The sequence below is a fragment of the Silurus aristotelis genome (genome assembly GCF_946808225.1).
Source record: "Silurus aristotelis genome assembly, chromosome: 3".
In the NCBI taxonomy this organism is placed as follows: Eukaryota; Metazoa; Chordata; class Actinopteri; order Siluriformes; family Siluridae; genus Silurus; species Silurus aristotelis.
In genome coordinates, this window is record NC_139576.1 from 4,557,220 (window position 1) to 4,583,410 (window position 26,191).

Below are 26,191 nucleotides of genomic sequence, written 5' to 3' on the forward strand. Positions count from 1 at the left end.
GAAGTTTAAGGGCCTTGCTCGGGGCCCCAATAATGGCAGCTGGTGGCAGCCTAGCGATGCAAGGGATTAAACCCTCAACCTTCCAATCAATAAACACTGAACTACCACCTTCCCAAAATCACAAAAATGCTGGGATTTGTGAGCCTGTTCTTTTTAGTGATACAACTTCAGCTAAAGTACACTACAGTTATCGGTGCATGTGAGGAAAACCACTCAGTATTGCATTATCAAACAAAATAAGGCCATTACTGAGATGTCCCATGGTGCAGCATTTTGACAATGATCTTAACAGCTCTGAATAGCATCTATTTTTGGTTTGAGCTCTTGGTTTTACTTGTGATAACTGTTTAAGTCACGCATGTTTTTAGTGTAAGTCTTATATATAGTGTACCTTGTATATATAGGAAGAAAATGACTGTGGTGCAACACATTTTAGAAGCACTGAGTATAGACAGGACAACAAATTGGTATGTCCTAAAAGTAAATAAATACATACATACATACATACATACATACATACATACATACATACATACATACATACATACATACATGACGTTCCAGTTGTAACAAGCAGATATGGAACAAGTCAGCCAAGTGAAACAACATTAGTTGACAACAGCGATATTTCCTATGAGATCTACCAGGTGGAACTGGAAATCTGTCCCTGTTGCCAAATTGTCTTTTGCCAGGAAAAGTGGAAGAAAAATGACAGAGTAATTTGGGTTTTTTATAACTTTTATTAGTGCTTGATTGAAACTTAACAAGGTGCTCACTGATGAGTGAATGATGCTTTTACTTTGTCATCAGAAATGTAATTAAACCAATAGAGTCACCGTGACCCAACATTTTGCAGTTATTGGTTTTTGGAGATCAAACTTTATAATTCTCAGGAGGCACTGGAAGTCAAATCTCTTCCAAAGAATCCAAAGTCTAGACCTCATCCCAAGTAAAATTTCAGGATCTTCCCGACTTCTGGGTTGGCAGCCATCTTTATGCTCACTCTTCCTGTTGGGCGGCCATCATGGTTTAGAACGTCCAGGTCGGTGGCCATTTTGTACTCCACTCACTATCTAAGGATACCATTCACACATGCTCCCTGCCACATAGTCTTTTCTGTTAAATCCATCTTCCTGAGAGCCCTATTGCCTATTTGCATGTGTTGCTTTATTTTCCCTAGTTTTGGATTATTGGACTCTGAATCTCAGACTTGGTTCTGATTCTGCCTGCCTTGTGTGCTTCTGTTTGCCAGTTTGGATTAAGTACTGAATTTCTTGGGTTGTATTTTTGTCACTGCTGAGGTGGTATAAAAGCCCAGGTTTCTTCGACAGTGGCCTTTAAATTTCACTGTGCTGTAATGTATATGTGACAAATAAAGGCTCTTCTATTCTCTTCTATTCTATTCAGCTCATCTACATTTTTTGGTCTTTTGTTTCCCATTTCCTCTTGACAATACCTCATAGATTCTCTATGGGGTTCAGGTCTGGTGAGTTTGCTGGGCAGTCAAGCACACCAACACCATGGCCATTTAACCAACTTTTGGTACTTTTGGCAAAAAGCTAGTCAGCAAAAGGAAGCGTGAAGTGCTCTTAAATTTCTTGGTAAATGAGTGCAGTGACGTTGGTTTTCAAAAAACACAGTGGACCAACACCAGCAGATGACATCATCACAGAAATCATCACAGACTGATAATTTAACACTAGACTTCAAGTAACTTGGACTATGAGCTTCTCCACCCTTTCTTTAAACTCTAGAACCGTGGTTTCCAAATAAAATACAAAACTTGCTCCCATCTGAAAAGAGGACTTTGGACCACTGGGCAAGTCCAGTTCCTTTTCTCTTTAGCCCAGGTAAGACGCCTATCATGTTGTATGTGGTTCAGGAGTGACTTAACAAGAGGAATACGACAACTGCAGCCAGATTCCTTGACACATCTGTGTGTGGTGGCTCTTGATGCCTTGACCCCAGCCTCAGTCCATTCCTTGTGAAGTTCACCCAAATTCCTAAATTGATTTTGCTTGACAAGGCTCCCAAGGCTTCGGTTCTCTCGATTGGTGGTGCATCTTTTTCTTGTCACTCAACTTTCTGTTAACATGCTTAGATGCAGCACTCTATGAACAGCAGCTTCTTTGGCAATGAATGTTTGTGGTTTACCTTCCTTGTGAACGGTGTCATTGATTGTCTTCTGGACAACGGTCAGATCAGCAGTCTTCCCTATGATTGTGTAGGCTAGTGAACCAAACTGAGAGACCATTTTGATTGGCATGTCACCATATTCTAATTTGTGAGAATATTGAATTGGTGGATTTTTGTTAAATGTGAGCCAAAATCAATTAAAAAAACAAAGATTTAAAGTACTTCAGTCTGTGTGCATTGAATTCATATAATACATGCGTTTCACAATTTGAGTTGAATTAATGAAATAAATTACCTTTTCCACGATATTCCATATATTGAAATGCACCTGTACACTACATGAACAAAAGTACTAGGGCACCTGCCTGTTTAATCCAAGATAATTACTTTTAACTGTGACCTCAAAAAAATAGAGGCACAAAATTGTACAGAAAAAAGGGTAGCTCAGTTTGTATTTAAGATTTTGGACTTCAGATCAGAAGGTTGTGAGTTCAAATCCCAGCACCACCAAGCTGCCACCTCTGGGCCATTGAGCAAGGCCCTTAACTGTAAATTGCTTTATTGTAAGTCACTCTGGTAAAGGGTGTCTGCCAAATTATATAAATGTAATATAACTAGGAGACCCAAACCTGTTTCAGTATGTTTCCTGCTCTATGAATACGGAGAGGAAGATCTCCTGCTATAGAGCTCTAAACCCTACTGAACACATATGGGATAAAGTAGATCACTAACTGCGATGCAGTCATCTTACCTCACCTACCTCATCTCACTTATCAGTACCTGACTTTCCTAACACCCTTGTGGCTGAATGAATCGCCACAAATCTCCACATACATTTAGTGAAACATCTTGCCAGAAGACTGAAGCTTATAAAAGTAAATGTAGGTTAAATGTTGAATAGAGTGTTATGGTGAGAATTCTGATAGCAATCATATGGCCAGGTGTCCACAGGTCTTCATCCATATAGTGTATAAATATACAGTATAAACTGTAAATATGGATAACTAGACATAGAGCTCTATTTAAGTGACACTTTTAGTTTCTGATTGGTCTTTTATAAGAGTTACAGACTAAAAGTTAAGCCGAATTGATAAGTCTTTGCCACTTAAAGGCTGCCGCCAGTGTCTGAAAAAGTGTGACGCCCAATTAGACCTGACAGGTCCAATACGACCTTAAACCCCTTCTTCATTCTTTTCTTCTCAACTTCACTGTACTCCAGACTATCGTGCTGTTCCATGACTCATCTTGCTGATGGGGCTATTTTTTCAGAGACTCGTTTACTTGGAGGGGTGGAGGGAAAGCTACTTTGATTTCCTGCTGCCTGCTGATGAAGCCGATTTTCTGCCTCGGGCTGCAGTTGGGTTCACATCAGCAAGACTGTGGCTCTGTTTCCTCAAGCCATACTGGGCTGAAATCACCTTCTTTCCTATTTGAACATAACAAAAATCACACAACCCCAAACTGTTGCTTTTGTTTTGTCACCTCACAGGATGTAATAAAACATTGTTTACCAAGAGTGTGTTTTGCCAACGGCTGGCTTTATTTTCATCAACCATCATGTGGCCACCTGATAGCCCAGCTGAGATAAACCTCCCGCTGTCTGAAGCTTTCCCAGAGCTCCGTTAAAAGATAAGATGTGGCGAACCAAGCAACAATGGTTTATCAGGGTTTTGAATAAGAGGATTATAATAAGAGGATGAATATGAGCGTTTCTAGCGGGATGCTTTTAGACAAGAATTTGTACAACTGTATGTTGGTTTATGACCCATTTTCAAACAGCTTTCAAAAAAACAAAATCGATAACAATTTACACATAATTAGCTTATAAAACAAATTATAAATTTTATTGTTTTGTAATTAATAATTGTACACATTATTATAATATGGTAAAACAAATCATCTGTGGTGCTGCACTGTTCCTTTGTCTACTGTTCCTCTGTCTTATGTCCTTTTTCCATTAAACGATGCACATACAGTCAACCCCCGATAATTCGCGGGTTCTCATTTGGAATCTAATTAACAGCAAGTTGCAGATTATCTTAAAATTTGCAGGAATCTGCAGCAGGACGGAAGGTTCAGGAATGTTGGGAATAATATTTTAAACTGGTTTCACTAAAAATTTCATTAAAAAATGTAAAACACATTATTGTATTAAAGTGACAATGTCTAGATGAATTCCCAACCCCAGCCACTCTTAGTGCCGGTCCCAAGCCCGGATAAATGGGGAGGGTTGCATTAGGAAGGGCATCCAGCGTAAAAACATGTGCCAAATCAAACATGCGGATGATCCGCTGTGGCGCCCCCTAATGTGTCAGGCTGCAGACGCGGAAGCCGATATAGTCCGATCATTGTCCTTTTATTTCAACAACCGTACAACACAAAAACACTCATAAGCCGTTGAAAACAACAAACAAAGACATCCGCTCGATACGCGTTGTCCGCTATGAGTTCGAATGTCCCAAGCATAATCCATAAAGCCTTCGGCAATGAGTAATCCAAGTCGGAAGTGGAATTCGCATATACAGCCAGCGGTCGAGCAGCCACGCGATTGTCCAGCTTGACAATATAACGACCGACAGCCTGTGACTCAAGAACGTGAGTTTATGTAGTCTGATCTTTCATGAGCCACAGCTGTCGGTAATCTTGGGAAGCAGCGTGACTGCTATCGAGGGGGGCGTGGCAGGGTGGATCTCTGACAGCTACAGACGGGGGCGTGGCAGGGTGAATCCCTGACAGCTACAGAGGGGGGCGTGGCAGGGTGAATCCCTGACATAATGGGAGAAGCCGAAAGAAAGATGATGAATGGCTAGATGAATTCACTAAGTTACCATAGGGTTTGCGAGGGTGCTTCCAAAATTTTTGGATTTCCAGGACTTGCCCTAGTCTTAGCCTTAGAACGTAACACCTGTGTGTTCCGAGGGACCAATGTATATACTTTATGTTGTATCCTGTTTAGTTTTCTGAGGTTCTTTATTTTTATTATACATTTTTTGCTAATTTATTTTGTCTGTTTTGTTTTACTGCGAACTGGACTGTACTGTATATGGTTGGAGTGATGATAAAAGCCTACAACAAAGCGCAAGCAGGAAAAACTGGCCAAATCTGCCACAGTGACATTCAACGCAAGTTATGTTTGACATAGGGTAATTCTGCGATGAGTTGTCTTAAGATGCACGTGTACATCAAGAGCGGAAAAACATCTGTGGACAAGAGATCAGGAAGGAATTCACCGAGCTCAACCTCCGAAAATGTTGAAACTATTCGGTAACTTGTTTGTCAGAGAACAATCCACATGATCTCACTTTCGCACCCATCTTTCGTGCCAGATTTGGCTCCTGCGGTCTTCGCCCTCTTCTCAAAGATGAATTCGCCATTTTTAAAACCATTGCAGAAATCCAGAGGGAATCACAGAAGATGCTTGACACGCTTCAGAAAGAAGACTTCCAGGACACATTCCAGAAGTGCCAGGAACGCTGGGAGCACTGTATTGCTGTGCAATGGACTATTTTGAAGGTGATAGTGTGAAAACATAGATAAATAAAGTACTTTTTGATTCCACCTCTTACTTGACTATTAGGTTATGATTTCTGTTAGTTTTTTTGCTTGTAAAATTATCTGAAAAAGTGCAAAAAGTACATTATCTGCATTTTCATCTTCTCTCAGCTCTTCACATGCTAGCTTTGTCGTGTATTCCGTGTTTTACAGTTTGACAGTCTTGGTTGTTTTATTTGCCTTAAAAAGCTGCACTCGCATCCGCCGTCTACTAAATTACATGCCACCATGGCACTGAAGACGAGACACGAATGAATGCACGTGTCAGTGTAAACAAAAGATTTTGACAGGAAACATAATGTTATTGTAGCTGTTTATAGCTGCTATAACGGCAGCGATAAAAGGGATTAATCTGCTTTTCACCATTTCGCCTTTCCATCGTAATCTTTAAATGTAGTCAGCCAATTACACACACACATTGCCATTTTATCAGTAACGTAATACATAAATAAGTAAATGACCTGGCTTTAAAAAAAAAAATTATTCGTTTTAAAATCGACTGCAGCATTCTCCGAAGCACCCTGCTTCTTCTCCCGTCCGTGCCCCGCCCGCACGGAGCTTGTCACGGTCATGCTCATCACACACACCTGACTCTCATTCACTCACTCATCCCATCTCCTATTTAAGCCCCTCACCTCCACACACTCGCGGTCCGTTATTGTTTGTGCATGATGGTATGTGTTGGTTCATGTCGGCCTGTGTAATCGCGTATACGTATCCTGCTACGTACACTTCTTCTCGGACTCCGCATTCTCTCAACGGCACCCCGGATTACCCCGATCCAACTGTTTTCCATGTTCATGCTGTCTGCAACACGTTTATCCGTTGCTGCCTAGCGCTGCGCTTTTCATAGCGCGGATCCGTGAATTCTCTAAACAAACTGTCTCTGCTTTTACAGAACTTCGTGGACCACGCACCCGGAGTGCACCACTGGATATTACTGCTTCGCTACAAGTATTGGTGGATTATCTCCTGAGTATTCTCAATAAACTTTGTTGGCGTTTACTTCGGCTTTTACCTCCTTATCCGCATTACAGGTTACCTCGATCCGCATGACCAATCAATCAAATCGCGGCAACACTGTTGTGTAAAAAACCTCCAAAAACACGTGTATGCACATTCTCATTTAATAACACACATCATGTACATAAAGAAATTTTAAGCACGTTATATATTGCCATCAGTCGTCTTCTTATGAATGACTTGTTTGACATTGTGTCGGTGTTGCTGATGTAAATCAGCCCTTTGTTACCAAACACCAAATAACTAAATTAGTATACAATTATGAGTCATTCACAAACTGTTCAACATTAAACTGTTGGTTACTTTAAAACTGACCTTTGCAGGGATTATGTATGTGAATATTTGATCTGTTAACTGGTTCAACAAAAATAAATTCAACAAAGTTTGCTGTGTAATAGTTATAATAACCTTCACTATTCTGAGAAGGAGTTCGTAGATTTTGTAGGTGAGGAGAGGAGGCTTGAGGTGCATTCAGCATTCACATTCATACGGAAGGTGTTCAACAGGGTTGGAGCTCCATAGCAGGAGATATGCTCTGATCCATATGATGCATATCTTAAAAACAAATAACTTTGTGCACAAGGGACATAGTCATGCAGGAAAGATTTGGGTTGTGATAGGAAAATTTAATTATACCATATCCAAATGCATCCCTTGTTTTATACAGATTGACTGGGCCTTGAGCCTGTGCTTTAGTGAAGGGGTAATGTAGTAATAATATCAAAGAACATACGTGGTACACACTATAAAACAATCATGTCATCATGGGAGCATTCATCATTAGAAGAGCAAAACTAAATTTTTAATGTCCAAATCCCTGAATACTGAATACCCCTGAGCATGTTCCAGAGCATAGAAAAAAAGCTTGTGCACGTCAATGCATTTCCTTCAATCCATCATTAAAGCTTATTTAATTGTAAAATTAACGTTTTCAGGCAAAGTCAGTTTTCTTTCTACTTTCTACTGCATTAAAGCTTTCACTCATTTCTATATTTCAATAGTGACAATGAAATTTCACACCTAGACCTTCAGTGGTGTCCTACCCAGGTCAGTCCACCTCTTAATATCATCATATGACACTACGACTATAGAAACCATCAATATTATAGAGAAACGCAGTACAACAGAGAGCTGCATTATAGACAGGTATCCGTGAGAATCTCATTACTAAAGAAAGAAAAACAATAAACCCAATTCAACACGTCTCCTTTCACTTTAGCCACAGCTGCACTGCCTGCATTCATCTCTAGCAGAGGCATCGATATTGAAAAAGTGTTTGCCCCCTAAACCTAATAACTGGTTGGGCCACCCTTAGCAGCAACAACTGCAATCAAGCGTTTGCAACTTGCACTGAGTCTGTTCCAGCGCAGTGGAAGAATTTTGGTCCACTCATCTATGCAGAATTGTTGTAATTCAGCCACATTGGAGGGATTTCGAGCTTAATGACCTTTTTAAGGTCATACCACAGCATCGCAATAGGATTCAGGTCAGGACTTTGACTAGGCCACTCCAAAGTCTTCATTTTGTTTTTTCTTCAGCCATTTAGAGGTGGATTAGCAGGTGTGTTTTGGATTATTGTCCTGCTGCAGAACCCAAGTTCGCTTTAGCTTAAGGTCACGAACAGATGGCGGACATTCTCCTTCAGGATTTTTTGGTAAACAGCAGAATTCATGGTTCTATTTATCACAGCAAGTCTTCCAGGTCCTGAAGCAGCAAAACAGCCCCAGACCATCACACTACCACCACCATATTTTACTGTTGGTATGATGTTCTTTTTCTGAAATGCAGTGTTACTTTTACGCTAGACATAATGGGACACACACATTCCAAAAAGTTAAACTTTTGTTGTCAACATTATTGTACACTTTCTGGATGTTGCCAGCTTGCAAGTTGATTGGTTAAACAGGCAACATGTACTTTACGATGCAGACACCCACAGCTTTGATTCTTTTGACCCTGGCAAAAAATTGCTGAAATCTGATTTGATGGAAAAACATAAACATACACTACAGAAAGCAGCATAATTGAGAGAAAAGCTATGAAATGAAGAGAATATACTATTGGGAATAATTTAATACATTTTCATGGACAAAAATTTATTAATGGAATCCAATAATTCTGAGAAGGCTTTGCTGGCTCTAATGGCCGTGTATGTTTTTGACTGAGGACTACATTAGTCCTAGGACTACATTATGTGTTCATTATTCAGTATTCAAATTCATTTACAAAATTGCTTCAGAAATGATTTAGTGTATTATTATTTCAAGAATTAAGGGGACACAGGGACTTAAGTGGCCGGGCAACATCCCTTCACCCACCCCAGAGCCCACCTGTGGCTCCATTAGTGTACATTAGTTTATTTCATTTGGTTTTTTAGCACAGGTCTACTTTCTCACACAATCATATAATTTTTCCCGCTGTCCCATTCTTTCCTTCAACCTTAAAACACTGCGGTACCTTGGAAACTCCCGGTTCAAATTATCACCCCTGCAGCAGGCCAGGGATCCTGCTCTGATTTACCAATTAGCATCAACTCCGAACGGATCATCACCTCAAACAGAGAAGCACAAGCAAGGTCACGGTGTGAAGATCTCACAGTGGTTTAGGATCAAGAACAGATTTCAATCTACTGATAAACAGTAGGAAATGATCATAAGATTATGGACAGATAAAGAAATAAATATCAATCAATCTTAGGCAGACTTTAGTGCTTTAGTTTTTATATATATATATATATATATAAATGCCACCCAGCTCCTAATCTCCATATATATTGCGAACAACCTACCTGTGTAATTCTGATTATGGGGTTATGTGTGCAAAATCTATTGCACTTTTTATCTTTAGAGAAGCTGTGGCATGAAAAATTCTTATTGTCATTTTTGTTTTTATAATTGGAAATGTAATGGATTTCAGATGAGTGATATGGATGCACATTACGCCTTTGGTTCATATTGGCATGAAAAATTCCAGAAACAAAAATGTTATGCTGAATTTTTTTTTTTTTTAGCTATATGATTTATTTATTCATTTATTTATTTATTTATTTATTTATTTATTTATTTATTTATTTATTCATGGATGTGGTGAGGGAAGACATGCAGGTAGTTTTTTATTATATTACATTTTTATCTATTTGGCAACATGATCAATATTTTTTCTTCTTCTTGCGTGCCGTTTTTAGCCAATCAACCTCTTTCTTTTTATGATAGGGCTTTATATTAATATATTAATGCAAAACAAATTTCAAGTGATGCTACCTAATGAATGTGTCCAGGCTGAACAACCACCATATAGAACACAAGCAGAGAACAAACAAGGCAGCAGGCAACAAGAAGTATGGTGTTAACGTGAATGAGACAGAGGGAGTCAGTGATGTAAATAAGACTGAGAACAGAGATGTTCCTAATCACCTAATCATCATCTTCTCTCTGGTGGTGTTCTACATGGTGCTTGTTCAGCCTGAACACATTCATTAGGTAACAACATTTGAAATTCGTTTTGTATTAATATATTAATATGATGTGGTATAGGTCCCCTGGTGGTCTAGTGGTTAAGATGCAGCGCGACTTCGATCCCCGGTCAGGGAACCAGCCCCAGCCACTCTCAGTGCCGGTCCCAAGCCCGGATAAATTGGGGAGGGTTGCGTTAGGAAGGGCATCCAGCGTAAAACATGTGCCAAATCAAACGTGCGGAGGATCCACTGTGGCGCCCCCTAATGGGAGAAGCCGAAAGAAAGTTTTATATTAATATGATGTGGTACAATTATTAGAGCCCAAACTCTGCCCAGAGCATTGTCAGGCTGGAACATATTTTGGGTTCAAATTTTATATATACAGTGAGGAAAATAAGTATTTGAACACCCTGCTATTTTGCAAGTTCTCCCACTTAGAAATCATGGAGGGGTCTGAAATGGTCATCGTTGGTGCATGTCCACTGTGAGAGACATAATCTAAAAAAAAAAAATCCAGAAATCACATTATAGGATTTTTTTACTATTTACTTGTATGATACAGCTGCAAATAAGTATTTTGAACACCTGTCTATCAGCTAGAATTCTGACCCTCAAAGACCTGTTAGTCTGCCTTTAAAATGTCCACCTCCACTACATTTATTATCCTAAATTAGATGCACCTGTTTGAGGTTGTTAGCTACATAAAGACACCTGTCCACCCCATACAATCAGTAAGAATCCAACTACTAACATGGCCAAGACCAAAGAGCTGTCCAAAGACACTAGAGACAAAATTGTACACCTCCACAAGGCTGGAAAGGGCTACGGGGAAATTGCCAAGCATCTTGGTGAAAAAAGGTCCACTGTTGGAGCAATCATTAGAAAATGAAAGAAGCTAAACATGACTGTCAATCTCCCTCGGACTGGGGCTCCATGCAAGATCTCACCTCGTGGGGTCTCAATGATCCTAAGGAAGGTGAGAAATCAGCCCAGTACTACACGGGAGGAGCTGGTTAATGACCTGAAAAGAGCTGGGACCACCGTTTCAAGGTTACTGTTGGTAATACACTAAGACGTCATGGTTTGAAATCATGCATGGCACGGAAGGTTCCACTGCTTAAACCAGCACATGTCCAGGCACGTCTTAAGTTTGCCAATGACCATTTGGATGATCCAGAGAAGTCATGGGAGAAAGTCATGTGGTCAGATGAGACCAAAATAGAACTTTTGGGTCATAATTTCACTAAACGTGTTTGGAGGAAGAAGAATGATGAGTACCATCCCAAGAACACCATCCCTACTGTGAAGCATAGGGCTGGTAGCATAATGCTTTGGGGGTGTTGTTTTGCACATGGGACAGGGCGACTGCACTGTATTAAGGAGAAGATGACCGGGGCCATGAATTGCGAGATTTTGGGCAACAACCTCCTTCCCTCAGTTAGAGCATTGAGGATGGGTCGAGGCTGGGTCTTCCAACATGACAATGACCCAAAGCACACAGCCAGGATAACCAAGGAGTGGCTCTGTAAGAAGCATATTAAGGTTCTGGCGTGGCCTAGCCAGTCTCCAGACCTAAACCCAATAGAGAATCTTTGGAGGGAGCTCAAACTCTGTGTTTCTCAGCGACAGGCCAGAAACCTGACTGATCTAGAGAAGATCTGTGTGGAGGAGTGGGCCAAAATCCCTCCTGCAGTGTGTGCAAACCTGGTGAAAAACTACAGGAAACGTTTGACCTCTGTAATTGCAAACAAAGGCTACTGTACCAAATATTAACATTGACTTTCTCAGGTGTTCAAATACTTATTAGCAGCTGTATCATAAAAATAAATAGTTACAAAATCATACATTGTGATTTCTGGATTTTTTTTTTAGATTCTGTCTCTCACAGTGGACATGCACCTACGATGACAATTTCAGACCCCTCCATGATTTCTAAGTGGGAAAACTTGCAAAATAGCAGGGTGTTTAAATACTTATTTTCCTCACTGTATATATATATATATATATATATATATATATATATATATATATATATACAGAAATTTTTGATTATACTGATTGGACTTGATTAGGAAAGCCACACACCTGTTTATATAAGACCTTCCAGATCACAATGCATGTCAGAGCAAATGAGAATCATTAAGGTCAAAGGAACTGCCTGAAGAGCTCAGAGACAGAATTGTGGCAAGGCACAGATCTGGCCAAGGTTCCAAAAAGATTTCTGCTGCACTTAAGGTTCCTAAGAGCACAGTGGCCTCCATAATCCTCAAATGGAAGACGTTTGGGACGACCAGAACCATTCCTAGAGCTGGCCGTCCGGCCAAACTGAGCTATCGGGGGAGAAGAGCCTTGGTGAGAGAGGTAAAGAAGAAACCAAAGATCACTGTGGCTGAGCTCCAGAGATGCAGTCAGGAGATGGGAGAAAGTTGTAGAAAGTCAACCATCACTGCAGCCCTCCACCAGTCGGGGCTTTATGGCAGAGTGGCCCGACGGAAGCCTCTCCTCAGTGTAGGACACATGAAAAGCCGCATGGAGTTCTCCAAGATGGTGAGAAATAAGATTCTCTGGTCTGATGAGACCAAGATAGAACTTTTTGGCCTTAATTCTAAGCGGTATGTGTGGAGAAAACCAGTCACTGCTCATCACCTGTCCAATACAGTCTCAACAGTGAAGCATGGTGGTGGCAGCATCATGCTGTGGGGGTGTTTTTCAGCTGCAGATAGGACGACTGGTTGCAATCAAGGGAAAGATGAATGCGGCCAAGTACAGGGATATCCTGGACGAAAACCTTCTCCAGAGTGCTCTGGACCTCAGACTGGGCCGAAGGTTTACCTTCCAACAAGACAATGACCCTAAGCACACAGCTAAAATAACGAAGGAGTGGCTTCACAACAACTCCGTGACTGTTCTTGAATGGCCCAGCCAGAGCCCTGACTTAAACCCAATTGAGCATCTCTGGAGAGACCTAAAAATGGCTGTCCACCAACGTTTACCATCCAACCTGAAAGAACTGGAGAGGATCTGCAAGGAGGAATGGCAGAGGATCCCTGAATCCAGGTGTGAAAGACTTGTTGCATCTTTCCCAAAAAGACTCCTGGCTGTATTAGATCAAAAGGGGGCTTCTACTAAATACTGAGCAAATAGTCTGAATACTTAGGACCATGTGATATTTCAGTTTTTCTTTTTCAATAAATCTGCAACAATGTCAACAATTCTGTGTTTTTCTGTCAATATAGGGTGCTATGTGTACATTCATGAGGAAAATAAATGAACTTAAATGATTTTAGCAAATGGCTGCAAAATAAAAAAGAGTGAAAAATTTAAGGGGGTCTGAATACTTTCCGTACCCACTGTATATATATATATATATATATATATATATATATATATATATATATATATATATATATATAATTTTTTCTATTGAAATTGTTTATTTCCAACACAGTTTTCAGGAAGCACCAAAAAGGCTTATTACTGACCCGGTCATATCGAGTAATTATAGTCAGAAAATTCAATATTAGTTTATAATAAACAGTGTAGCTTGAATGATTATATTCCTCAGTAATAAAATATCAGATATTGCTTATCCGGTGAAGCTCAATCTCTGAACTAGGCACGCTGCCACCTCTGACTCCTGCTATTGACGATCTTGTTGAAATGAGTTCGGGCTATTGTTCCAAGCTCAATGATCAGGGTGTAATGTGATGCTTTTGTCTCTCCATGCGCTCTAACCTTGTGCAATACTGAAACAAATGACATTTTAAATGCTGAGATAGGGTGAAGGAGAGACAATACACGAACGTGTAAACCAACACTGACAGCTTTCGTTCGCTCTAATAGCGAGGAACGGAGACAGACGGAGCAATAAACGAACTCACCTGTAATAGTTCATTTACCAAGAAACAAAAGCTGAGATATGATTTAATCGTATTGCTTTTCACCGATCGCAATTAAGTTTCAAACACAATAAAAATACGAGATGGCAAGCAGCGATGATTATGATAAGTGTAATTGATATTTGAATAGAATTCATTACAATTGTTTACCAAGGCATCCTGCATAGATTTTCAACCTTCAACAGATAAACAACTCTTATTTCTAATAAAATCAATTAGAAAAACATAACGGCTTAAATACAGCCTACACAAGCACTGAAAAACAACTAAGAGGTTAACATGATTGCCATTGCTATAGTAACAACTTACACAAAGACTTGTATGGTGGATTAACCTCATAAACAGACAGATTTTTTGTCAGATCCTTCATTATAATGCATTTCATCCTAATGTATTATTATTATTATTATTATTATTATTAGTGTTATTATTGTTTTTGTTGTTGTTGTTGTTTTCAAAATGATAATGAACATATGAGTACAGGCGCTAACAAACAAACTATAAGATGGAGAACAGGAAAGAAGATTGTCAGATTGTCTCACCCCCACAGTCAAACATGGAAGTGGAAGCTTAATATTTTTGAGTTGTGTTGTAGCAGGGAAGGTTGAAGACTTATTCCAGAAAATGAAAGGATTCCTGAACCAACCTGGCCACCATTCCACACTTCAAAACCATGAGAGTCCAAATGAGATTCAAGAGACACTATGGACTTGGGATAATTGGAACCGACTTCACTATACAACAATACAAAAAGCCGAAGCGTACGTCCAAGCTCTTTAAGTGTTATTTACAGATCAAGCAGTTGTCTGGAGTGATATCCATCTTAGAACATGTTATCTAAGATTGTTTTTTTATTAACAATTAACTTTCTTTCAGCTTCTCCCATTAGGGGGCGCCACAGCGGATCATCTGCATATTTGATTTGACACATGTTTTATGCTGAATGCCCTTACTAACGCAACCCTCCCCATTTATCTGGGCTTGGGTCCGGCACAAAGAGTGGCTGGGGTTGGTTCCCTGGCCGGGGATCGAACCCGGGCCGCAGCGGAGATAGCGCCCTATCCTAACCACTAGACCACCAGGGACAATAAGGATACTTAAAAATCTATATTCCTCTCTCTCTCTCTCTCTCTAACACTTTCAGTCAAGTTAAACATGCTCCTGAGGTACTAGTGACCACTGTTCCTGCCCCTCTTCACTCCTCGAATCTGCCCGCTTTTTTCCAGCCTGCCTCTGGATGGTGTTTTATTCTATTGAAGGCCACTCTGTGCAGCTGGGGATGTTTTCACATCAACGGTCTGGGGATCCATGAAATTCCACTAAAAACGGGAGCTTTTAGGATGGACTTGGACTGTACTGTAGTTAATGTCAACAGTCTGCTACACTGACTCAGGACTACAGCTTGCATCTGATCACCATCACTGCATCATCTATCCTTGTTAAATGGACATTCAGTGCAACCCAGATGAGGATGGGTTCCCTCTTGAGCCTGGTTCCTCTTCTTATGCCATCTCGGGGAGTTTTTCCTTGCCACGGTCGCCACCAGCTTCTTCTTCTTCAGTTACAAACTTACACTTATTAAAACATATTAATTTTTATCAGCACATTATCTGTGTAAAACTGCTTTGAGACAATGTTCATTGTTAAAAGTGCTATTCAAATAAAAATTTATTGAATTGTTTTGAATTAAACAACCTGCCCAGTCACCACATCGAAATCCTATTAAACTGCTCTGGGATGAATTTGGTTTACAAGAAAGAAATATCCAACTAATGAAGAACGACAATTTTTACAAGAGGCACAGCAAAGTAATTCAGCTGAAAGTTTAGAGAAATTAACTGTCCAGATGATAAAAGTGTGTAAAGATGTTAATCAATGAATATAAAGTGGAACATCTGGACATTTATATGTTCGTTTGGTCAAAGCAAATCTTCATACCGTTACATTAAATAGTCTGTTGCATAGAAACAAAAGGAACATGAAAAAAAAAAAAAACATAAAAGACATAAAAGTGTTTCCGACTAATTCATTAGTCAGTCAGTCAGTTAGTTAGAGTTTTTATGTTTTGGAACATCTGTTGAACAGGTTATTTCTTCTTAGAACAGCTATAAACTTCTCCCACCAGCCAGTTCTTGTGTTCTTTTTTTAAAGGTAATATAAAAGCTTATGTCTTTTCTTCTGACAGACTGCTACAAAGCTCTAGCACAGAATATTACTTACATACATGTTCAACTCAAATCTACTCATGGAATCCTTCACCATGTCTGCGATTTGTTAAAATACTGCAATTTTTAAATCATTTGTCATATTTCTATTGAGCGCTCACTATTCAAATCTGTGTGAAAAAGCTGTTTCTACAGAAACACCTTCAATGGGTGCATTAAAAGACCTGAGATGTAAATTGTAATTGAATATGTAGAAAATTAAAATGTTTGACTAATCAGAATCAAGAATTCAGCAGCACTATGATATAAAAAGTTTCATGTATAATTTAAAAAATAATACAAATATACTGGTTGTAGGAAAACCTGCATGTGTTAATGCTCAATGCTGATTAATAGTTATAGACTTTAAATATACACCACAAAACTAACTAACTTTCTTTCGGCTTCTCCCGTTAGGGGTCGCCACAGCGGATCATCCGCATGTTAGATTTGGCACATGTTTTTACGCTGGATGCCCTTCCTAACGCAACCCCCCCCCAATTTATCCAGGCTTGGGACCAGCACTGAGAGTGGCAGGGGATGGTTCCCTGACCGGGGATCGAACCCGGGCCGCAGCGGTGAGAGCGCTGCATCTTAACCACTAGACCACCAGGGGACCATACACTACAAAACTAACAAAACAAAATCAGCATTGTTATAAATCTGTGATGTATGGCTGCTGTTTAAAATGTGCTCAAACACAAGGCTAGGTCCAGGCATGCAAGAACAGAGAACCTGCACTACATTAAACATGGAAGTGAATTCTTATCGATTTGAGCCGCCACCTCATGAGACTCGTTAGTATGGATAATTGCTTTTCTTGGTCGTGTAACTCTGGAAAATAAGGCTGTTTTATAGGACCAGGTGTGCAGCAGATGGCTTTGCTTATCCACCACTGTACAAGTGAACAAAATAACAATAACCACCAAAAATTCAGCTGAAAATATGGAAATAAAATGGTCAGAAATTTCCCCACTCGCATCCTGCTTGCAGAGCCAGCATACTTCCACAGTCCATTCTCTGTTTTTAATAGCCATGTGTATATGTTTGGTTTTTGTTCTTGTAATGTCTCCATCCCTGTCTTATTATTAGGCTCTGTGTTTATGCATCTGTTTATTTACAGGTGTCTCCACTTCACTGTATTATTCATGTAATTCATATATTGTAAATTTTATGTAAATTTAATGTAATTATTATTTTTAAAATAAAAATGTGCAATTCCACTTTTTAATAAAATTTTAGATATATTTTATTAAATACGTGCAACTGGAAGTTTCTTTCACTAAAACAGATTTTTTTTTTTTATTGCAAACATATTTGGCAAAAATGCTCCTCTGATTCTGATGTACATATACAGTATATATATATATATATATATACCCCTTTCTTTTTCTCTTTTTAACTGTGAAGTACTGCTTCACTTTTTTCTGTACCAAGCCATTTGTTTTATCTTCCATGTTCTTCTAGTTTTTGATCTTGCTTTTAATTAATGTATTTGGATTATGTTCTAGCTTTGTCTACTTTTGGATATTTATATAAATGAACTGTTCCTCTTTAAGCACTTACATCCACTGACACTCGCATTACATTAGCTATGATTTCTTTACTACAACTATGATTCGATTTAAATTGTTAAAATCCTCAAATAGGGTTTTCATTATAAATTATTTCTACTAGCAAAAATAAGCATATAATCAAATAAAGTCATGTATGTACTCATGTCTTATTCAAATCTAAATGAATAAAATTATTTGAATGTTAAAAGTATACAAAAAATAGACTGGAACCGACACAAATGACATCCATCCGACTCATCATTTCCAATCATGTCTGGTGGTGACGCAGAGATCAACCTGATTCACTTCGAGATGTCACAATCCATAACCTCTGCAATAAATGTTTTTTCATTTAAAAAGCATTTTATTAGTCTGCATGGACCTGTACTGCTATCGTAAACATGTTTTCGGTCATCATGTCCACAATCAAAAAAATGATATGTTGGCCTTACTTAACTTTTTTATGTGTACAGGTTCCATGTAACTCAGTTAGGCTGCATTTAAGTAACAGTATGTATTTCAGTAAACTTTACATTAACTTTATGTAGGTAACTTATGTTGTTTAGTTAAATCAACTTAACATTCTTAATTTAGTTTTAATATATTAGGTTAAGTTCAATTATTCTAAAATGTATATCGTTGCCTTCAAACAAAACAAATAATGAAGTATTATTGATTAGTTTATTTAATGAAACTACAGGTATTTAAACATTTTTCCAAGAAAAAAGTGTACTGTACAAAATATGGAAACTGCATTTTTTGAAAAATACTAATAACTAGGTCTCAAATCCTATATAAATCATATATATATATATATATATATATATATATATATATATATATATATATATATATATATATATATATATATACCTTTGGTGTAGCATACCTTTTTAAATTTGTGTGTGTGTGTGTGTGTGTGTGTGTGTGTGTGTGTGTGTGTGTGTGTGTGTGTGTGTGTGTGTGTGTGTGATATATGTACAAATTAGTACAATTCTCTCACACTGACTAATGGATGTTCCACATGGCACCTCATGACAAAGAAAACTCTGAGGACTTGAGACTTAGAATTGTTGCTCTCCACAAAGTTGCCGAGGCTTCGGTAGAAGATTCGGTAACACCCTGAAACAAACACACACACACACACACACACACACACACACACACACACAAACACACTTAAAGGTATACTACACAAAAAGTATATATATATATATATATATATTATTATTATATATATATTATTATGTGTTCTAGAAATATTCCCTCTAACAGATATGTAGGTGTGAGCATCTGTGTCTGGCATTTGGTAGTTTATGAATGGCCTACTAATATCCAATCCCCCGTCCTACTGCCAGACAAAGACAAACAGCATGGCAAAGATTACTATTACCCTAACAATAAGAATCGAATATTAAAATCAAATATAAATTAAATTAAAAGAACGTAACTAACATGAATGTGAAACCCACACGAGAAATACGGTAACATCATGAAAATACCAAATAAAACATGATATTGCACACGATTAACCAACCGAACCTAATGACATCCTCAATATATATACATAAAAAAGTTAAATCTCACACAAGGAAAAATCTTCGCTTGTTTTCTCTTTTTGTACCGTGAACTTTGTTTAAATTCATTCCCATAAATGGCACAATCAAAAACAGAGCAGAAAAGTGCACGTTAATTGTGAAGCAACACAACTCTAATTCATTTTACTCAAATTAGTTGTGTAAAGCTGAAATATAATAATTTTAATACACAAACTTAAGTGCATTATTTAATTTAAACATAGTTACATTCTTTGGACCAACAGCAGGCACATTTCATTTGTTTGAGTGCAGGTACGGTAAGCACACAGTTTCTTATGGATTATTTGTCCTTGTTACCTTTGGCTACATTGGTTTCTTGAAGCCTTTTCTCTTCAATCCTCTGCAAATTTTAGTGAATCAAAAAACAAGCTGGAGAAGTCAGCGGTTTTTCAGATTACTGCTGATGGGTGGGGGGGGGGAGGGGGGGAGCAAACAAGTAAGTATCTCCACTTACAAGGTGACAAGTTTGAGGTCTAAAAGAAAATTAGTGCACTTTTAAACGATGTTTTTATTCCAAACAGCTTGTGTTTGTCCGAGTAGCTTCACCTGAATAGGGAATAAGTGACTTTTGTGGTGGTGGTGGTTTGAGGATATGTTATTTGACGTGATGTACTATTTTACTTTCTGATGGCGGGAATGAATGCCAGGCAACCTGTAACTATGCCTTTGGAACTCGTGAAATTAAGTTGTCACTCAGAAAGCAGCCTGACAGCCTGTATGCTAAATGAGGAACACTAATTTCAGATTCTCTCTCAGTCGCACTCACTCCGATTAAACCGATGTCAGCAGAAGAACAGTGATTTCCAGGCCTGTAAATTCTGTCACGTAAGAGCCCAATTTGAGCTCATTTGTCAGAATGGAGGATGAGGAGCGTGACTTTCATCATGTGTATCATGTGCATATTTGTGCAAATCTGCAATTTACAGAGGCAGGCTATTATTTCCTAGCAGCAGCACACCGTACATTTCAAACTGTGAGACCTCATTGTAGCATACAGACAGTGTTGATGGGCTACAGTCATTTCTTTACATGTCTTTTCTATTGTGTTCATTTTTAAATATAATTTAATTATTTATCTATTTAGCTAGTATATAAGTTATTAAGGTTATTGCATAGCTAATCAGAGTAGCATTTGCGGAAGTCCTAAGAGGCCATGCATTCTGCGATTTTTATAATTTTTTTCAGTTTTTCTCGTGATCTGGACATGTTTTCTTGTTATCACAACTTAATTTTTCCATGATATTGACATAACAAACATTGTTTCCTCTTAGGCCCTGTTTACACGGAAACAATCTGAAGAGAAAACGCAAAAGTGCCGTTGCGTTATCACTTTTTATTTTGCGTTTAGACGAGCGTTATGGGGGGGGGGGGGGATCTGCGTGCATATGGTGACGCAAAAGTGTGTGAAATTCGATGTAGTATGCACTCCAGGCAGCTAGGTGGCAATGTGAAGCACTGCCACACAACACCAAGTCCGCGCGCCTGCGTACAACCTGCGTACGTGAGCAGATTTTTGCGTTTTTACCCTTTAGACGGGAACGCGACGGTGAAGCGTTTTTAAGATTTCCACTCTGAAGGGTGGTTTCACTTTTTTGCGTTTTTAAGCCCCAAAAATGCCGTCGTCGTCTAAACGAAAGGCACATCTGATGAAATATTTTTACGTTTTCACCCGCGAGCGTTCTCGTGTAAACAGGGCCTCAATCAGTAATACATTTCTCTGTGTATTCAGCATAGGAGCATGTTTTAGAGGCAGCAATTTAATGGCATTATCATGAGTGATCAAACTTTTGCTTTGATCAGGGATTCACTCAAACTGAAACAGCTCTGTGTCTGTCAGTGAAAAAATTGAGTCGTAATAAAAAACTTTCTTCCATTAGGGGTCGCCACAGCGGATCATCCGTATTCGTGATCCGCATGTTTGATTTGGCACGTTTTTACGCTGGATGCCCTTCCTAACACAACCCTCCCCATATATCCGGGCTTGGGACTGGCACTAAGAGTGCACTGGCTTGTGCAACCCTAATGGCTGGATCCCTGACCGGGAATCGAACCCAGGCCACGGCGGTGAGAGCGCCGCATCCTAACCACTAGACCACCAGGGAACCTTTAAGTTAGCTTGTTTTGTCTGTAAAATATATAGTAACAGACAATTGCAGGGAGTGAAGAAAAAAGTTTCCCCAAAATAAAAAATACTTTAGTAAAGTACACATGCATTAAAATCTATGTGCCTACAGTAATGAGGTAAAAGTGCTTCCTTACTGTCCATCACTGTAAAAGTTTTGTTTGGATAATAAATAAAAATTTCCCTCTCAGTTAAATCAATAGTAAAAAAAAAGGTGTGTATCTTAATGTACAGAGCTGACAAACTGCAAGGAAAAATCAACAGATAATATGTCAGGTAGGACAAGCTCCTCAAACAATCAATAGACTTTGACATCTGTCTCTGGAAATGGTTTGAAGTATTGACCACTTTTCAACCGAAAATATATTCAGGTTTTCGTTGCGGTGAGTTTTAAATGTGTTTTTTTAACTACAAAATCTCATAAATTTTATCCTTAAACTATTCGGCTCAGCCTTTAAGATTTTGGGCTTCTGATCGGAAAAACCATAACTTCAAATCCCAGCACCTCCACTGCTGGGCCCTTTAGCAAGTCCCTTAACCGTCAACTGCTCAGTTTGAAAAATTAGATAATTGTAAATCAATCTGGATAGTAGCATTTTCCAAATTACATGAATATATATATATATATATATATACACACACACACAAACATACACACACACACAATGTGGACATTTTAATCTCCATATTCTTCTTATTTATTTGTTGTACATAGATTTAAATCTATCTATCTATACAAATTTCATGGTTTGGTACATACCTCAGTTTTTAGTTCATGGTTTGGTTGAATTCTGAATAAATCAGTATAATGCAATGAACTTTTTATTGTATTGATTAAATTGTGTAATTGATTAAATTGGCACAAAATAGTTGATAAAAATGTAACAAATGGAAAAACATATTTAAATCATTTACATTTGTTAGACCCAATTATGGTTATATGTGTATATATAAGTGAGTCTGTGTGCTTGTTCGATCTATATCGCTAGTGTTAGTGTTAGCAATAACCAGGAAGTGACCACGATTTCACCCATGCAGAAAACAGAACATGAGTTTTACTACGCACTACAAATCGTAATTCTGGTACAGAGTCAGTAGCCACAGTGACACTGCGCTAACTCTAGTTTATTTTTATACCCCCGGCATTGTTGTGTATGTTTTCAAATGTAATAATAATACCACGAAAAACTAACAGTAACACTGCTCTTAAAGTGTGAGACAAAGACTAAACAAACTTGTGTTTCACCACCAAAAAACGTTCCTGAGCAAACACAAATTATATCTATGTTCTGCACGTAAATGTATTGCATTCGGTACATGTGTGCAACTGAAACTGTCTGTCTGTCTGTCTGTCTGTCTGTCTGTCTGTTTGTCTACCTACCTACCTATCTATCTATCTATGATCCAATTCCTCCATTCAGTATCTGAATCTGATTGTTACTGTAGCTTTACTACACTTTTGCATTTTTGTGTAACAGTCTTTAAATCCATTATAGACTCATCACCTATTCCATGTGCGAATGCCTTAATAACAAGATGGCCCTATTTTACGGATGCTAATGAAATCATTAGCACACTGTTAATGTATTCAGAGACCCAAACATCTCATCTGTGTAATGCACGAATGCGGATTATCGTTGGCCTGCTCGCCTGCAGCAGCTGAGTACTCCGTATGGGAAACGATCACTGATGATAATCTAAATGCTAATGTTTGTGTGGCAAGAGTTTAATAGGGTTAGGAAACCTAATTGCTGCTACAGTAATCTGTACAGTGATCTCACAGCTGGGAGTTAGATTATGGTACAACAAGCACAATCATAATGTCTCTTCAACAAACTTGTTTATTTTGAAACACTTTGGGGCCTACTGTAACAGGAAAAGAAGCTTAAACAGGGAGTGATGAAGCAGAGCAGCTGATTTTCCAGTAAAAGCATGTCATTCAGTGTTTCAGGCATACATTTATTCATTCATAGCTATGTTTAATATTACGGATGACCATGAGAGTGATTGATTTTATTTGTACATCATAGCAGCTATAAACTATAGCCAGTTATCTATTTAAAATCATTAATATTTAGGACGTCTATAAAAGTAAAGATACCTTACTGCAAAACTTACTCGATTACAGGTTAAAAGTCACCAATTCTATTATGACTTAAGTGAAAGACTTTGCGTATATGATTTGAACAGTACTTGAGTATTTGACTTACCGTATTTTTCGGACTGTAAGCCGCTACTTTTTTCCCACGCTTTGAACCCCGCGGCTTAAACAACGAAGCGGCTAATTTATGGATTTTTCCTGGGTTTTTCCCGGTTTCACAAACTTCAAGCCAAAAAACTGAACCCCATACCATTAGACCAATGAAATTTCCGAACGGAAACGAAAAAACGCACCTCACCTGTGTTCTGAGGTGCACGGCATCGGTAGAAAAAACTTCACCGATGGAGATTTTTAAACACACGAAGATGCCAAAAGAAAAACTCCCTAGAAAAATTGTTGTGAAAGGAAGGAGGAAGACAGTGAACAATGACATACTTGTTTGGCTACTTTTTAGATACAAGCCGTTGTAACGCGTTGAGTTTGGGTGAAGGGAGAGCTCGCTAACTCCAGTTGGCATAGAAATCATATAAGCACAGACAGGTTTCCAAAACTCGTGCTTTTTTATTTTTCTTGGCAACAGCGTTACGGGTTAGTCAAAGAAACTTAGAAATGACCATCAGAAAATAATAATGACATATTCCTCGGTCTTGCACACATGCACTAATAGCGAAAAAAATGCCGCTCTGCTCTTAAAGGAGCCACAACATATTTCACCCGTTACACCACGTTACAGACACTGTCTTTCGTTAAAGCCTGTGTAAAGTTCGTTAGTTTCAGTGTAGATAGGCTTATAGACAGGTGCGGCTTATTTATGTTCAAAATAAAAATCTTTGTCAAATTCAGTGGGTGTGGCTTATATATGGGTGCGCTTTATAGTCCGGAAATTACGGTGTGTTAAATGTAGGCTTAAAGATGCATGAGTCCTCAACACCAAGATGCATTAGTGAAAAAACAAAAACTGCTGATTTTTGAGGTTTTATTCAATAAAATACAACTCAAATTGTGCACTTGCATTAACATTGCGTTAACCAAACTGAACAACAACTTCTTCAACGTGCCAGAATAAAAAAAGGATTAAACAAGTAGGTAAAAAAAGGAAAAAGTAGTAAAGCAATGTTTCAAAAAAGGATTAACAAATAACACAGTTAACAATTACAGTCTCAAGTCAGAAAGTAGAAGAACCATTAGAATTCAATGGACAAATAAAATGTAATAGTTTAAGATAAAAGAAAACCCTATCCAGAGCTGACTGTGATTTGATGCAGAGAGGGACAATATTTGTATGCAATTTTAACAAGAGCTTGAAAAGTTTTTTGAATTTATCCGAGCTCTTTTTTGGACTAAAAAAGTCACTCACAGGCAGCAGATGCTGGTAGGAAAGTTTTATTCACCTCTTCAACAGAGGTACAAAATCTAATTGGTAACGCTCATCCTCAATTAAAACATAATGGAGTAAAAAGTACATCTATTAATAGATAAATGAAGTAAAAGTTACTTAGAACTCTGAATCCCAGAGCCTAATGCATCTACCTTTCTCTGCACGTTTGCTCCATAATAAAACCACAAAACACTAGAAATACCAGGCACCATGGATGGTCCATATGTTTCTTTACTGAAAATATCATATTTTCTGAAACCTTTTGGCCTAAAAAAAAAAGAAAAACTTATATTTAAAACTTATAAAACTTATAATAATATTTTTTTGATCTTACAGGGAAACTGTAACAGTTACTCACAGTACACTCACAGTAAAGAAACATTACAATAAAATATACTAAAATAAATTTTTATTAAAATATATTTAAGTTATATATTAAGAATAGATGCTGTACAATCTCATGAATTTCCAATCTTATTGAAATATACTGTACGAACTGTGTAGCAGCAGTGAAACAGATGGTAGAAAATTTTACACTTTAATGATCCACTTATGTTATTTAAAATGTCACTGTTATTGCACAAAAATTGTCCTAGATATTACCATATAAATAAATATATAAGTAAAAATCTATACATGTAACTATAAACAGTTTAATAGAGCAGAGTGGCTGGTTTTCTAGTTAAAGCATTTCCTTAAGTGTTTTATTCACAATTTTATTCGTTCATAGTTATGTTTTAATATTCTGGGATGTAAATGAGAATTTTTATTAGTATTATTACATCATAGCTGCTATAAAGAGTAGCCTGCTCGTCTATTTCTATTCAGTATTATTAAGAAATACTTACAAGCTTTAGTAAAACACTGAATCCCAAACACCCAATGCATCCACTTTTTTGGTTCTTTTTCCAGTCAGGGACTTGTCCATTTTAAGAGCCGCCTCAACTCAGTCACAAAATCCTTTCTATAAACTTAAACGTTTACTCCATAAAAAAGCCACAATATTACAAAAATACCAGGGACCATCAATGCTTTATATGTTTCTTTACTGGAAATGGCGTCATATTTTAAAGGGGGAGTATTTTACCACTGAGGAGTGGTAGCTCCAGTGGTTAACACGCTGGATTACTGATCGGAAGGTCGGGGGTTCAATCCCTGGTGTCGCCAA

General features: G+C 38.2%; 2 long non-coding RNA genes across 2 annotated transcripts in view; one reads left to right on the top strand and one right to left on the bottom strand.

Moving 5' to 3' along the window:
* The window catches only part of LOC310723398, a 52,916-nt gene extending 39,734 nt beyond the window's left edge, over positions 1-13,182 (top strand). The window contains exon 2 of the long non-coding RNA XR_014532673.1: positions 13,030-13,182. This is a non-coding gene — a long non-coding RNA (uncharacterized lncRNA). The remainder of the gene's footprint in view (positions 1-13,029) is intronic.
* Positions 1-26,191, bottom strand: part of LOC310723396 — a 388,685-nt gene that overhangs the window by 84,121 nt on the left and 278,373 nt on the right. The window lies entirely within an intron of this gene.